We start from the raw sequence: 17767 nt of genomic DNA on the forward strand, positions 1-17767 counted from the left end.
CCAGTTAGGATTTTTTTTAAATTATGAATAGAAAAAATAAATTGATAAATGAAGGGAAAAAAACGGTTGAACCCTAAAAGCACATACCGTATCTAATCACAATTCATTCTGCCTGAGAGTTAATGGATAAACCAATACGGAGATAATGTCATGTCATGAAACATAATTAGCCGACTTTTCCCTAAGCTATCAAATTAGTGGAAATGTCTAGATATGTTGACTTTATGAGGGAAATGGACAAGAGAGGCTGCAGGGGGGGTTGCAGGGATCCATGTACATGTATGGCATGACACCTTTCACCCTGACTGAAATATGAATGAAGCAAATCTTGAATACTGCATGATGAGTGGGTTTCTTTGAATGTCTTCTGCGGACTCATTGGTGTGGCCACTTTGTGGTTTAGAGACCTCAAGGGTATTGCTAAATGATGCAATTTGCATGTGAAATCGTGCATACAGTTAATGAACCAGCGCCACGAGCCCTGCATTGTCGGAAGGGGGTTGGAGGGTGGCAAAGATAATTAAGAACTATGCAGCCTTCATATCTGTAGGGAGAGACGCTCTTCTCCCATTAGGATATAACCCCGTCTGGCATACGTTTCATAAACACGGTTTCACAGACAAAATTAGCATCTTGGGAGATGCGCAGATAAATAAACTTTGGCTTGAACCAAAATATGCCCTGGAATCTCCTTGGCCGAGATAATTTTTGGGCAATTATGGAAGCCCATTTGGCTTTCTCAATTACAAATCATAAATTGAGGCAATTAGGTGTGCGGGCAACTGTGAACGGAATAGCGAGATCGATAGCTGATGTCTGAGAGATGAGAAGAGTAATAAATATCTCTAGCAATTTTTTCCCTCTCTCTACGAAAAGCTGAATGCTGGGATCTTGTGGATGCTTAAAATGTATCCTGAAAATAACAGAAATTGTTCCCCTCTTTTCAGGGATAGTCATGACCAAGATTTGGGAGCAATTGAATTCTGTTTTCCTTTTTCTTTCTCTCTTTTTATCTAACATTTTCTGCCTCACACCCCCCCAAAAAAAAATTGAATTAAATCGAATAAAATAAATACATTAATTTAATTGATTAATAAATAAATAAATAAATAATGTCATTAACAGAAGGTAAGATTCCTGCGATGTTTATGAAATGCTATAGTACTATTAGACAACATGAAATGAAGCAATCTTTCACATTAAGGAGTTCCAGTTACGTTTGTGAGAACCTTGAACTGCGCATGTGTCATTTCATGCTCCGCAAGGATCAATAATCTCTGTACCTCATGGACTTAATTTCATTTGTGTTATTTCCTTAATTAATGCATTTTGATAAAATGATAAATTAATATGAAAACTCAAAAACAATTTTGCATCAAGACTTACAATGTTTTTTTTCTCTACTAGTCTAAGACACAAATATCTTTTGTATGGCACAACTTTATGTAGGAATGACTGCACAAAATTTTGTTGGAATTTTTCCAAATGACCAAAAGTATCTGTCACAATTTAGAATTGAAATGCTCCCTGAAAAAGTTGGGTAAAGGTCTGAAAAATATTTCTGTTATTAAAGGGGAAGTTCACCCTGACAAAAACTTTATTGTAAAAATAGCAGAAAAAATAATAAAAAATATTGCCGAAGGTTTGAGAAAAATTCATCAAATAATTAAAAAGTTATTAGAATTTCAATTATTTGATTTGTGACGTCATATGCGAGCAGCATTCCTACATAGCGAATGGTAAAAAATCAATGAAATGTCATTTTCTCAGAAAATTGAAAATGGTTTTCACTGTACCTTTTGTATATCAATAGACAAATCATTTCACACCCGACCTTGAATAGAAAACAAAATTAAGTCATCAGGAACCATGCAAAATTTGAAATTCATGCATTTTATATTACATAACAGATGGGGCAGCTGCTCGTTTATGACGTCACAAATCCAAAACTTTGAACTCTAATAACTTTCTTACTCTTTAACGGATTTTCATCAAACCTTCACCAATATTTTTTAGTATTTTTTCTGCTATTTTTGCAACGAAGTTTTCTTCAGGGTGAACTTCCCCTTTAAAAGCCATTATGTTTATGGAAGGCCTACATCCATGTCCATACACATATGTTGGGTTGGAAGCCTTTATAAGGAGTTGACAGGCTTGAGCATAACAATCATTGCTACATGTCCTTATTCAATAGTAACTTCATAGTGACCATTAGAATTCAGAATGCTCATCCCATCCTCCTGTCTGCATCCATCATTATCAATGTCGTAAGGGCCTGTATCCATAAGCCCGCAATTCCAGAATAGCCTGCTGATTCTGATCACGCACAAATGAAACTAACCTGATCATATCATCTTCAGCTTAAAGGGGAAGTTCACCCTGAAGAAAACTTTGTTGCAAAAATAGCAGAAAAAATAGTAAAAAATATTGGTGAAGGTTTGAGGAAAATCCGTTAAAGAGTAAGAAAGTTATTAGAGTTCAAAGTTTTGCATTTGTGACGTCATAAACGAGCAGCTGCCCCATGTGTTATGTAATATAAAATGCATGAATTTCAAATTTTGCATGGTTCCTGATGACTTAATTTTATTTTCTATCCATGATCGGGTGTGAAATAATTTGTCTATTGATATACAAAAGGTACAGCGAAAACCATTATCAATTTTCTGAGAAAATGACATTTCATTGATTTTTTACCATTTGCTATGTAGGAATGCTGCTCGCATATGACGTCACAAATCAAATAATTGAAATTCTAATAACTTTTTAATTATTTGATGGTTTTTTCTCAAACCTTCGGCAATATTTTTTATTATTTTTTCTGCTATTTTTACAATAAAGTTTTTGTCAGGGTGAACATCCCCTTTAATGTAGTGGGCTATTTCATCTCAAAGATTACATGTGCAGCAGGGGGAAATATACCAGGGTTCAGGGCAACCCCCCCCCCTGAAATACTAAGAAGAACCCTGGATAAACAAACAGAGCCACAGAAAATGCCTATTCACCTCAATGTTGAAGCTAATCCAATGTTGCAGATTCAGGCACTAGATCGAGAAAAAAGCCCCCCCCCCCCGTAAAAATGAATGAATAAATAAACAAACAAATTAGTTCATGAACAACATGTACATGTAATAAATGATTAACAAATTAAAAGAGCGAAAAATGCATATTAATTGTCTCATAAAAGTCAACTTCAGTTTTTGCTACTCTTTATGAAAAGGCCTACATGTACTAATAATTAGAAAAGGATTAGGCATACATTAGGTACTTGATTTTGACTATTTTTTAAATTAAATCATGATACAAAATTTTACTATTATATAGAATATCAAATGTTATTCAAAGCATGTGTCCAAAATGAAAGCGCTTGATCCAAAGCTCAAGCTGATACTCCAAGCTTGAGCCAGTATTAACCTACCAGCCCATAATGTACTGTAGCATAGATACAGAGGGTCTGTACCTACTGACCGCACAGAAACAACGTAAGCGCTAACCATTGGCAGCGGAAGCAACAAAGTTAGCTTAGGGATGATCCACCTGAAATTTCGGGATGAACACAGGTAAACAATTTGACAAGCAAAAAAAAAAAAAGGTTATCAATAAATTTCTTTGGGGGGACAGGACCCCCGTCCCCCCTCCCCAGTTTGCCGTCTATGGCACTAACAATGCGCTAGCAGAGGCCCAGTATACAACCAGTATTATTAACCCTATCAGACATCTGAGCAGGGCAACTTTGAAAATTGTTGCCTGCTTAAGACTGGGATCAAATGGCCGGTCAATAAAATTCCCAATTGTTTATCCACAGGCCCAATTTATTGCCCGCTCAAGAAAGTCAATGAGAAAATGCGTGGAAATGTGGCGGGCAATAAAAGGCAGCGCTAACATCTGGGTATACAATGTGTTTTTGTATGCATCCTTGAACCGCACAGTGTAATACGTCATAATGGTAATCAAGTTGAGACAACGCTGGATACTGTGTCCCTAGACCAGGGCACAATGGTAAAGTTCAGAGGCCCAGTCTAGCTGCTCAACATGAGAAACTAGATTCTCATTCTAAAAATTCAAAATATCTAAATTTCAACAATTTTTGCGATAGATGTCCGATTTGGTTAATAATAGCAAGATTGACTGGTCTGGGGGAGAAAGGACATATATCACCCTCACTAAATTGATATCACCCTCGTCTATGACTCGGGCGATATAAATCTAGTTTGGGCGATATATGTCGTATCGCCCCGAGGCCAGTAAATATTGCTTTAATATGGCAGTGACACCTAATATTACAATAATGCATTTCCACTAATACACATTGAAAGGAATGTTTCGACTTTACAGTCTGAAAGATGTGACTGGGCGTACTGTTAGCGCTCAGTTTAACGTTTTTTACGGTGGCCGGCACTGGACGACCATACTCGAATTCTTGGCTGATGGGGACTGAAATATTCCCTAAATATAGCTTGTCTGAGAATGTTAATCCCTATGACTTTAAAACGCTTTTTGAGGGGTTGGGCATCCCGAGGATTTAGAATAAAGGATGATTTTCCACCTAATATAGTTACATTCAGGAAATCTTCAACAGGATCAGATAATAGCTATCAGTGCTGAGATTCCAACACACCCATCTCTTTTCCCTTTCCTTCTTGATCTTTCTCATATCCACTCCAGTACCACTCCCTCTCCTTGCCCTACTCACCCCCCCTTCCCCTTATCCTCTCTTCCCCTCTCTCTCTCTCTCTTTCTGTTTTTCCCTCCCTCTTCCTTGAGGTTTCTTCCTGGTGAGTGTTTCATAAAGCTGATAGTAAGTTACGATCGACTTTAAAAAAGACTGGTGATCCTTCTTAGGAACTAAATCAACATGGTGTGTAGCACCTATCACAAGAAGGGATCACAAGTCGTTCGTAAAGTCGCTCTTAACTTATGAACAGCAACACCCACCAGGCTCTATCCCAAACAACTATGTAAAAGTACGTACATGTATCCCCAACTTGACTGATCATTCTCATACCAACAGGCCCCCGTCTGTTACGATTGATCCAATCAATCCTAACTCTATGTAAATCCATTGTCATAATTTTTTTCTACAGGAAATTTGCAAAACATCCTTTGTAAACAAAGATGAATACACCAAATTGTCCCAAAAAAATGAATGTATATACATCATATCTTGAAAAAAATGTTGAACAACCATGCATTTTAGATGTGGGCGTTGCTGGCTTTTCATAGTTCAGATTGATTAGATCAATCGTAAATTTGTAAGATGGGGCCGAAGTCTAGACCTTATATTTTGTCTAATGCCAATTACTATGTGGTCCAATTGCCAACTCATCTACTGTAATTTGGTCTACCATCAGTTCGTCCACTATCCACATGATCTAACTGCCAATTCGTCCACCATTTCGAGTTGGCAGTAGACGAATTGGCAATTTACCGCCATTGCCTTGCATGTGTTGTGATTGCCAACCAGCGCATCTCTGACAACTCCATATGTGTATTCCTACATGTATACCCTCTGAGAGAGGGCACTATGAGATTATGACTTCATACTGTATGCTTTCTATTTGACTATGAGCTTGAAAAACACTGCACTATTTCCAATCGGATGACAGCCGAATAAGTCACTAATTCTGTAAAATTAGTGCACAATTTCATAGAAAAATACCCCCCCCCAAAAAAAATATCATATTTGAAGATTAACCCATAAAGTTGCAAAATAGCACATTTGCAGTTCATATCAGGTTAAGCCTATGAGCAATGTTCAAGAGGCATGGTGCTCTCCCCATTTGGATCAATCCTTCACATATAAGCCAACCGCTGGATAGTGACTCAACGTGGCTAGCGGATAGCTCAATAAGCTTGTTATAGGCATGCAGGTATGCAAAACTAGCCCCCCCCCTCCCCCATTCACACATGCAGGCTTATACCCTTTTCATAAACCTATCCTCCAATTAGCCGCCTAAGAGTAATGCGGATAATTCAATAAAAATTGCGTTCATTAACTCCGAAAATAAGCCGCATTATTTTTACGAGCGCCCGTCCTGAAAAAGGCGGATAATCGCCATGACAACTGGACACGCCCCCTCCGATGCAGTTGTGTTGGAAAAGGGTGACCTTGTGACCGCACCATGGCAATTATCCGCATTATTTGGAAATGCGTTCATAAACTCATCCCGATGCCGCTATTATGCGGATAATAGCAGCATCAGAGTAATGCGGATAACTCTTGTCCTCCTCCAATTTTACGACCAAATTATGCTGCTATTAGCCGCCTAATTCATTTTAATTGGGTTTATGAAAGGGGTATTACATACATACATGTATAGTAAAAATTTAATTATAATATGAAGAAGAGTTTTACCTTGTATCATGGCAGAAAGCTGTTTATCTGAGATCTCTTTTTTTGAGAGTTTCTTATCGTGTCAGAAAGTTGTTAATCTTGAATAGATCTCTTTATTCAGAGTATCCACTGCAGCATGAAAAACAGAAACAATACAATGTACATCAAGTAACAATTAGATTTCCAAGTAAGAGAAGTATACATTTGCATACTTGTGCAAATATTTTTTAATGATTTAACAATAAACCAAATATTTTGTACACAAGAACTATTCTAGACAATGAAATTGAAAAATACAGAAAATCTATAAACCATACCAGGCCCCCCCCCCCCCCCCCCCCCGTTGCATAAAATAAACATTATGGTAAACTTTGCCATCCAATGGTAACTTCTATGGAATCCTTGATTTTGATTGGCTGATGAGCACTATTACCATGGTACATGTAGTTACCATTGGATAGCAAACATACAACTTTTAAGCAACTGGGCCCAGAACACAGGCAGCAAAAGGGAGAAGGAATACCCCAGCCCTTCCATAAAATTGTGTTTATTAAGTGCAAAGTATGTATACATACTCCTTTAAAAACTGTGCTTGGCACATAAATGACAAAATACATTGGTTTTTAGACAGATGAAAAAAGAGGAGACATATTAAAATTTAATAGCGACGCATTAAACTCATTTTAGGGGCGAAGTTGGCCTGACAAGAAATTGTTTGACAAGCCCACCCCCCCCCCCATCCACAACTACCATACACAAGTACAGGTACAAATAGTGCAGTATCAAATATGAACTTTGGTCGCAGACGTACCTCAAGTGGGAACCCTTGCCAATTCTTCCTGTATTTCAATTTTCTGGTTATTGCTTCTCCCTTCCCTCTTCTAAGATACCATTGACCTTTTCTTCTCTGTCCTTTTGATTGGAGCTGAGGGCCAGCAAGGTGGCACTCAAAAACCCCTGTTCACACTTCAAAATAAATTCATCAAGAATGATATCTACAAACTGTACCAGGTCAATTTTCACTCTGTATAATCCCATTTCCAGAGAGTTCATGATTAATCATTATAGGCCAAAATTAAAGTTTTTTGAAAACATTGAAAGACATCAAGCTATCAAGAATCATAAAAAGCATTATTTTGTGGATGATTTTCTGGTGGCAATCCACATCGGAGAACTTTTTACCCTAATTAAACAAATTTCAGAAGAAGTGCTTGCTCATTATATCATTTCTAAAAAACAAGGAATAGATACTGGTAGTATGAAATCAGCTACCAAGAAGAATCCATGTTCATATTCAGACTGACTCAAAGTTTAAAAATACCAGGTATTCTATGATTGGGAAATTATTTTACTCTGATCTATATACATGTAGATCAGAAAATGGCAGGTAGGCCTATTTTTTTTCCAATGTGAAAGCAAGGTACATGAACTTTCCTAAACCAGCGAGAATGTTGGACACATGCACCTTGGGGATTCCGAACTAGCTATTTTTAATCCCATGCTTTCTCTGGTATACCATACATGCTATGCAGCATGCTCATTTCTTTGTAAATGAAACCCCAATTTAGGTAGCAAGAAACAATTTTCTGGCATTTTGAGCCCTGAAACAACTTCCCTTATTGAGTCGGTCTGAGTACGCAAAATGTGCATATTGGATAATAAATAGGGCCTACATTTCTGATTTTCAGGGCTACTTTTCACAACTTACAAACTGAATCTGTGACATTAGATAAGCTTTAACATTGCAATGAATAGGATTTTCCAGCCCTGGATCTTTTTTTTAGTTTCCAGGGCTCTTTGGAGCATTTTGGGGGCAAAAGCGCCCCCTCCCCTATGTAATTTTTTTTCCCTGGTGGGTATGAATAGTGTACCTCCTATGACTCTCAAACCAAGGTCTCATTGGAGGTAACTATTCACACTCAGGTAACGGGACACCCCTATGATCCACAAGTACCGTGTTTACACAGTGACACGGCTCGGGGGTTCGACACGCGAGCCGTGCTCAACACGGCAATTTTATGCTGTGTAAACGCGATCAGTGTGATCCGCGAGCCGTGTCGAACACGGCTTTTTTGATCCGCCAAAATCGTAGGTTTCAACCCGCGAGCCCAGTCAGACTCGGCAATTTTTTCGTGTGTAAACAGAAAGCCGTGTCAAACTGTCTTGACCAGGTCACTGCGCGCGCTTTCACTTTTGGCATTGTTGTTGTTCGCACGGACAAGATTCGATTCCGGCGGTGAATTTCCCGCGTTTAATTTGCGACGTCATAATTCTTCTTCCATTCGAGATCCGCGAGCCGTGTTGAACTCGCCTTTTTATATGTACGTATAAACGCGATCTCTATCCCTTCTTCGCAGTGTTCAACCCGGCTTGCGGATTCAACACCCGAGCCGAGTCAATGTGTAAACACAGTAAAGGTTAGACCTCTCAAATCAGCCATGACTGAAGAGAACCCCCAAAATACTTGAAAGGACTCGATCACCCCCCCCCACGTAAATAATTGAATAAACAAATAAATGAATAAATACAATAATGGATGGAGGGATGGATGGGTGGAAGGACAGATCGACAAATGAACAAACAAACAAATAAATAAATAAGCAAACAAATAATTAGATAAATAATAGTATGATTTATAAAAATGACATCATCAAGGGTCAAGACTCATGATATGTAACCCCTATTCATTGGTCTCCACTGCCCAGCGAAGTGGTGTAAAATCATGTGGACTAATGTACATTCCAGAGTAAGAAGGCAAAAATGTTACATTTGCTAAACATACACACATTATATTTTAATAGTCCACATGTAATGTATGCTCACAGTTCACTAGGGGTAATCCAAGTTGAAATAATAATAATGGGGTAAATTCAATTAGCAAAACACCACATGGGCGATTCCACACCAGAACTTCAAAAATATCATAAATTTCAACATGCGTTCAATAAGTCATAAGTAGTGTAATATTTTACTATGATACCTAAATTTTATGAAAATTATGAGTTTTAACCAAAAGTGAAGACAGATATAGTTTTAATTGGGGGGAACAATGGAATTTTATATTTTCAATAATTTTGCTCATTGAACAGTCAAGTACAAACACCGCCTGAAACAATTATTTGCAAAGCAAGAGAAGATTGAAAATATTGCAGGTCAATAGAATAATATATCATTGATAGTTCCAAATAATATCTACAACATTTTCATGATCCATAATAGGGGCAGCCCTGATTTTTCCGAACCTATTTTTGGCAATGTCCCGTACGACACATGACAATGCAAAAGTTTTTCCTACAATTTTATTTTTGATGATGCAATTTCATGAAATCAGTTTCTCTTTGTTTGACCCCTGGGTGATCGATTTATCCCATAAGGATCTAATTACTGCCCTTCATTTTTCAGTTATTGTCCTATTAAAAGTTGTCCCGTACGACACACAATATAATAATGCATTTAATTGCAGGATTTGGATTCAGAAACCATAAATAGTAGGCATATTTAAATTTACTTAATTGATTTAACATAAAGTGAACTGAAAAAGTACTTTGTTTATCTCCATAGAACATAAAATAGGTGATTCTAAACATTTTAATTGATTTCATGTAGGCTTATTCTTTTGTGAATCCCTTCAGCTAAACTGGTGACTTTCAACCTAGCCTGGAAGATGGCTTCCTCTTGCATGCTAATGTGGAATTATTATAAGATGTAAAAAAAAATACATATCAATCATCATGATCATCTATTTGGACTTCCCTTGATGATCACTATTTTTTATATACAGTATTGAAACTCCTTACTTTTTCAAGTTGTAAAAAAATCTGGAAAATAAGACAAACCATATGGTTTCATGAAATGCAGATGGGTTTGAAAAAGTAGAACCGCATTTCTTTAGAAAAAAAATTGTGACAAAAAAAAGCAAAAAAGGTGACAGTTGTGACATATATCATGTAGATATACATTTTATATAAAAAAATTATAACATTTTAGCCCCATAATTTACACAAAGTTTCATTCATTCATTGTTTAAATAGTGTTTGGAAATCATCAATTAATTCCCTAAAATATAACTTCACACAAAACCTCAAGTTTTTCAGCTCGTAAAAATGCTGTGAACACTTGTACATTTCCCATCATGAAAAAAAAATATTGCTCCCAATTGTATATATTGAGGTTACTTTTAAAATTATATTGTCCTGAATGACTACTTATTAAAAGATTTTTAGGGGCAATGCTCCTTCTGATTGATAAAAAGTTCATTTTTTTTATTCAGGCTGCCCAGTACAACACGCAAGTGCCTGTACAACACACAAGTGTCCCGTACGACACACAAGTGTCCCGTACGACACACAAGTGTCCCGTACGACACACAATTGTCCCGTACGACACATTATTTTGTTTATGATATATTGACAGAAATATTCAGCTAATAGCGGTTTCTAACCTAATGAATGTCTTAGTTTGATAGGATTATCATTACCATCAGCCAAATAATGTGGTTGACATAAAGTAAGAAAGTTCGGCTTCAATTTAGAGATGTCCCGTACGACACATTTCGAATGTCCCGTACGCCACAATGTTTTCGAAAATTATAATTTGCTTTATTTAGGGGAAGGCGGGGTAAGTTGTGACAGTTTTTGCTTTTTGCATGTTAGAATTGATATGATTAATAATCTTGTCAAAATAAGTACCTTGCCTTGAAATTTAATTCTTCTGAAATATTTTTCACCTATATATAACTTTCTATCCCCACACTGAAAGTCATCGTGACCTTTGAAAAAAACGATGTCAAATGGCTCAACTTGCCCCATATATGGGGTAAGTTTGAGCCACCTTCTGGGGTAAGTTGAGCCACAAAAACTATGTACAAAATGTACATGTATGAGGGGAGAACCAGCATGTCAATTTTTTGTTTAAAGTCTTTTCACTTGCTAATTCTCTATAAATACTAACATCATTTAAAAGGAAAAGAGCAGTCATGTAAATTTGCTCCTTTCAGCCAGCATTTCAATCGATTTTTATGGTTTGTTTGTTTTTTAAGATACATTACCATAGGAATTACCATGGCTCAACTTGCCCCATGCTGTTTGGCTCAACTTACCCCAGTCCGAACTTAGTGCGATAATTTTGTATCCACACATTTATTATGCATCCATCATATGAAAGACTATGACAAGAATGAAGATCCATACCTGGACTAATAATGTTGTTATCGTGTCTTTATTATATTTAAAGACGTGTGTGTTTATAAAGCACTTATCTATTTCACACTCTTTTTTACTTTTTTGGCTGAAATTCATATTTTTCCCTCTAAAAAACTACTTTTTGTTTCAAAGTTGAAAACAATGTGGTGGGGTTAGGGGTTATACTATGGGTCATCAATACATGACACCACCACAATGTCTGATTCATTCATTATTGGCCTGGGGCTGGTGGCTCAACTTGCCCCTATGCTCAACTTACCCCGCCTTCCCCTATTCATGAATGTTTATTTTGCTTTCTTTTATAAATGTGTTTGTTCTTGGGTAATTGAGTGTCAATTTGAGTTCAGTTTCTATGAAATTTATCTGCCCAACTCACAGACTTTTGAGTACAAACTTGAGGTTTCTAAAAAAGCCACATTTTCTGCGTCCGTACGACACATTACTATTTTAAATCTGTATTATACAGGATGTGAATTCAAGTCATGTTAAGTCTTGGTTTTTCTAACACTCTGGTAGTACTTGATGATCACCTATAGTTACTGGAATATTTTTTGTTTTTCTTGTCAAATACTGTCAAATGTTCTCTAAATGTCACGTACGACACGTATGGAATCACCCACATACATGTTAAATGCAAAACTTTGAATTGTCCTATCTTTTTTAATCCTTCCTTAATCATAGTCCTTAATGAGGAATGCCAAATAAATTGGATCAGAACACCTTTGGCATACATGTACATGTAGATAATGAACACTTTTAAAAAAATGTGCAGAAAATACTTCCATAAAATGTACTCAAACTCACAGTATTGTCACACATTTCAATAAAATCTAAATTCATGACCTTCATGCCCTGTCACATGGGCAATATGTCAAAAGTGCGACAGAAAAATGACAGCTCTTTACTCCTCACTAAACAATTTCAAAGGTACTATTCCAAGCATGTAGGAGTCACAATGAAACATGGGAGTTGTCTCTCTCTTCAGTACTAAAAGCCATGATAAAAATGCTCCGGGCAGAATTATAAAAGAATTTGTGCAAAAAAGGGGAAATTTGATGGAGAAGATGGCCCCTACATTATGTAAATTGGGCCTAGCATGTGTTACACCCATAACCAGTATTGACGTCCCAGGTCATCACCCTAACTACCTCATGTAATAAACTTTTGTGACAAATATCATTTTTTTATATGTTCAGTAAATATTTACCTGCGTGTGTGCACAAATAATATAGCACTATAGACCCATTTGAATGGATTTTCAAATGCTCTAGAGGGTACACACATAAATGTAGCATAATGTTTACAGTCGTCTTGATACTCGGTTTTGGAGGCAAAGATACGAACGAGTACTTCATTGTACTGTATGTACATGTACGTACTGCCATTTTATTGTCACAATGAACAAGTAGGCCTACATGTACACTGTCAAAAGGTAGTAAATTTTGTAAAAATCAACATTTTTATTAAAACAATGAGCATTCTTTCAAAAAAATAGAGAACTGCCAACTGTCAAAACACAAACATGAGTTTTTTATCACTTTAACTTGTATGTACAGAACATGTAGACAGTGTTCCATCAAGCTCAAAACTTTGCTATGTAAGATTTCTAATTCAAATCATATTACCCTTCAGGTTCCAAGCTATTACGATTGCTGATTGATTCTGAATTATACACACAATTCAAGATTGATTTCAAAAGGTATTAATAATATGACACCACATCCATCATATTATCAAGAGCGATATGCAATTAAGCCTCATTTTTATTCCATTTGCAGCTTCATCTGCAATTAATCTTCATAAGACAGTCTCCATCTAATGGATGACATCATGGATAACCCCTAAGAGAGTTGAAAGGAGTGTTCGAAGGTGAGAGAGCAGAAGAGAGGGTAAGAGAGCAGAATTAACAGGATGAAAGAGAGTGATGGTGATGTATGTGGGAAGAGTATCAGAGGCCATTCTCATTACGCTTTCTAAGACACCGTTCTCACTACTTTCCTAAAACTAGTTTAGTTGAACTAGTTTAGTGAGAACGGTTGAAGTGGTCTTGGAAGCGATCTTGCAAACCAGTTCGGAAAACCACCTCGCGATGTAGTTTTCAAGATCGCTTCGCCTCGGTAAACTAAAGAGAAAAGGGACTGTGTGATAGAAATAAGGGGTAGGAAGGAAAAGGGAGCAGAAATTTTACACTTTTATAGTTTAAGGACAGCAGAAGAGTCTTTAAAAGGCAGCAAGGAGAATTTGAGAGTGCTCAAGAGAGATGCCGAAGATGGGGAGAGATGGGTAGAGAATGAGAAAAGAAATCCTTGATACTGATTGAGAGAAAAATGAGAAGGAAAATAAGATGGAACAGGTAGACCCTAAAAATGAGGCTATCAGAAGGAAAAAAATATAAAATGATATATTTCTTTTAAAATGAGAGGTCAGAGGGTTAAAGAAAAGAAAGAGGGTGAAAGAGAGAAAAGGGAGTAATAAAGAGGATGGAAAAGAGCGAGACAGTGGACTTCCATATTGGCAGGAGTTCAGAAGGCACTATTTATACGAGGAGCGATTAATTCTAAAACAGAAATCCCCCATCTATCACAATCAATCGCTCCGCAAAGGATACGGGGAAAGGTTAGAAATCCTTAGAAAAATATGCTAGAAAATCGGTTTGGTTGTTCTTCGTGCCTTGTGGTGATAGGAATACTGTAGATGGTATAAAACACTAGTCTTGGGTCAAGGCACATGTGCTACATTAGCAGAACATTTTGAGAAAGTATGTAGGTTTGGCGAAAATCAATCAAGAATATTGTGTAGTGTTGTGTATAAATTCCATAGAAAAAACTACCATTGATGACTAAAAACATATTTCTCATAGAAGAGAGCATAGATTATGACATTACCCTCCATAAACACACAGTGAAACCATTTTATTCTTAAGAAAATTGAATTTTATGGATTTTCTAGGTGGTTACTCTCAATGGTATACAAAAATTAAAACTTGTCATTCAAATAAACACAGGTGTACTGTACATTAAACTGTGATAATATTATTTTTTTTGTCTCCAACTTGTCTTTACCAATTTTCTTCTTTAATATTTTGTATTTATCTAAATTTCATGATAAAAGTGGAGGTGAATTTAGATGTTTTTATTATTTTCTTCTTGATATCTTCTTTTCTATTTTCTGATGTCACCCATCCCACACCTTTTCTTTGCCATACCCTCTTGTTTCCTCACCTTCTTGAATGAATCTCAAAATAGCTTTTTGGAGGAGAACTCAAAATTTCTGTGAATCTGCAGACATCCCAATTCAGGTCTTCCCCATTCAAATGCAATCTCCTTTTAATTTTCAATTTGCTCCTTTCCAACTACCCTCCCTTTCAAATGAAATCCCACTTTCCCATTGCACACAAGGCTAATAGAAACTCTTTGATGTAATTGTTACAAAGTGATGCATGCAGCGACAATTGATTGATACCGATCTTGAAGTGATACCGACTCCTTAATTGGCTCCTGGATAAGGCCCCAAATGCCTCTCACATTAAATTTCCACTTTGCAAGAAATGGTCGAAGAAAATCTAGAATGATGAGCATTTGAAAATCAAACAAAAAAAATCTCTATGCTGTGATGGTATTAGGTCCTTTCAGACATGTGATTATCATTTGCATATTGTATTATACATTATATTGCATTCATATCTAGTCGAACTTGAATGAAAGTAAATTGTTTTTTTAATGGGAAAGCAAATTGAGAATAAGATGATTATACGTGTAATATCCCTTCTGAAAAGCACACAATGTCACCTATTGTGTCACAGGATGTGTTCACACTGTGTTTACAGAATTGAAACACAATGCGAAATCATCTCCCCCACTGTTAAATTTGAGCGTTTGACAGTGTGAATCTATTATTCAATAGTCCAATGGTGGTGACACAACATTTGCTCCCACGACAATTACTCCGGTCTTAATATCTCAGAGGGCATACATGTGTAGAGTTAGATTTGAGATTGTAATACAGTTTTTGGTTCAGAATAATCTAAAGATAAGGATTAATAGGGTTTAATTAGGCTTGGAGATTAGGTTTTGAGTTTGGCTTTAATGTACAGATTTTCCATCGTGGCGATTGTCGCCAGAGCAAATGTCATGGAACCAGTCCAAAATGTGAATACATTGTACATTTTTTTTTCTCCAGCAGGGTTTAGAGCCAGCTGTACAAGATTTTTTTTCCTTTTTTTGCATCAATGTTTCTTTATTCTGGTGCAACTCACAGACTGCAGATAGAAATGTTATACAAGAGTGCACCAAAATTCAAATGTCTTTATTTAAAATACTATGTGAAAGCACTCTTTAGTATTAAATGAGGTATATGCTTCAGTGTGTTCTAATCATAAGAGAGTGAGGAGGAAAGTAGTTTGAACAGATTCTTAATGTTACTCACGCACCTGCTCCAAAATGATGTCATCAGTTTGGGGAACATTTATTTTTAACTCACTTCTTCTTTTCTTTGTCATTTTGTTTTCAACTTTTTTACTACACAGGTAAAGGATGGCTTAGACGCTACTGATAAATCAAATAAAAATTAACCGAATAAAAGGTTATTCAATAATAAAATCAAATGCCGTCAAAATACCTGTAAATTGTTTTATTGTGAAGCATTAATTTTGAAAATTGGACTCATGAAAGAAAAAATATTTTATTTTGGTATAAATGTACATGTACAGAAGTTAAAACATAGGCCTAGGTAATATCATGTACATGTACATGTAAAAGCAGTGCACGAATACTCACAATTCATCATGTAGGCCTATCTATAGGAGACCAGGGGTGGTATTCTTGAACACTGTCATAACTTTTGTCATAAATTTTGTCATTTCTTTCCGAGATGTGACACCGCTATGATTGTCACAAATCGGTATTCTGAACATTGTCTTTTCCCTGTCACATCTCTCAAAGTTCCCGCCCATCTTTTCGGAAGCAATCCAATCAAAATCATCGTTAGTTCCCAGTGGGAGCCCTTCTAGCCAATAGGAATGCCCCGTGACAGGTAGGGGATATCCCCAATTCTGTTTCTGGCATCGCGCAACTACGCGAATATTGATGCGCTTAATTACAAAGAGAGACAGGGAGCTGTGAAGGATTTTAGAGGAGAAGTAGAAAAATAAGGAAAACAGAGAAAAAAAGGAGAAATTAATATGTAGGGCCTAACTAATTGTAGCATGACAAAATAATTCTAAAAATTGTCGTGGATGATGAGTGAAACTTATGCCACAATCTAATCTAAATGATATCGTTATATGCTTGACATTCAGTCGGCAGGGTATCGGGATATTTGGTACTAAAAGATATGACAAAATTTATGACTGCTACCCCCTGTCATAACTTTTGTCATATCTTTTGCTTGTATAAAAGGATTACGCGCATTAATGCCGCGTATTTTTGGTGCGCGCCAAAGAGATAAGACAAAATTTATGACAATTTTTGTGACAAAAGTTATGACATCCACCAGAATACCGATTTTGTCATATCTCTGAGATAAGATAAAATATGGAGATAAGACAATGTTCAGAATACCGCCCCAGGGTTTATTTTCAATTTGGGTAATGCAAATTCGTCTACTATCATTTGGTCTACCATTAGTTTGTCCACTCACCACATGGTCTACTTTCATTTAGTCTAATGCCATTCTGTCTAATATCCCATTGGTCCAATAGCCATGTAGTCCCATTTGGTCTAATTTAGTGTTAAATTGTACAAAATTAATGAAAATGAAATGAATATGAGACCAACTGGTTATGAAACGAAATGGTCCTAGATGAAATGGTGATGAGACAAAGTGATGATTAGACCATTGTTTAGTGGACTAAATGGTTGTTAGATGAAATGTTGATGGACGCAATGGTATTAGACTAAATAAAAGTAGACCATGTGGTGATTGGACGAGTTGGCAGTAGACAAATAGGAAATTTACCTAGAACAGTGTGTACATGGAAATCAGAAAATGCATTGGTTTTGCTACATGTAGATGATTAGATCACGTTTTACCTCTTACCAATTTAAAAGTGTCTGTGACATATACTGGTAGACAACTGCTACACCTAATGAAAGAATTGTGCAATTCCAATTTCTGAGGTTTTTAGAAAAGAATTTCAATTTATGTAAATCAAGGCTATATATCTTAATGATAAAAGTATAAGGCACCATAAGGGTCATTTAATTTTATGAAAGGTCTAGTGGATACATATTGTTTT

At 36.4% G+C, this 17767-nt stretch overlaps 1 long non-coding RNA gene across 1 annotated transcript in view; it reads right to left on the reverse strand.

Annotated features, from left to right (window-relative positions):
• Nucleotides 1–6397: 6397 nt before the first annotated feature.
• LOC121414109 overlaps nt 6398–17767 on the reverse strand; it is a 31337-nt gene continuing 19967 nt past the window's right edge. The window contains exon 3 of the long non-coding RNA XR_005969807.1: nt 6398–6460. This is a non-coding gene — a long non-coding RNA (uncharacterized LOC121414109). The remainder of the gene's footprint in view (nt 6461–17767) is intronic.

This window comes from Lytechinus variegatus, chromosome 4, assembly GCF_018143015.1.
Source record: "Lytechinus variegatus isolate NC3 chromosome 4, Lvar_3.0, whole genome shotgun sequence".
In the NCBI taxonomy this organism is placed as follows: Eukaryota; Metazoa; Echinodermata; class Echinoidea; order Temnopleuroida; family Toxopneustidae; genus Lytechinus; species Lytechinus variegatus.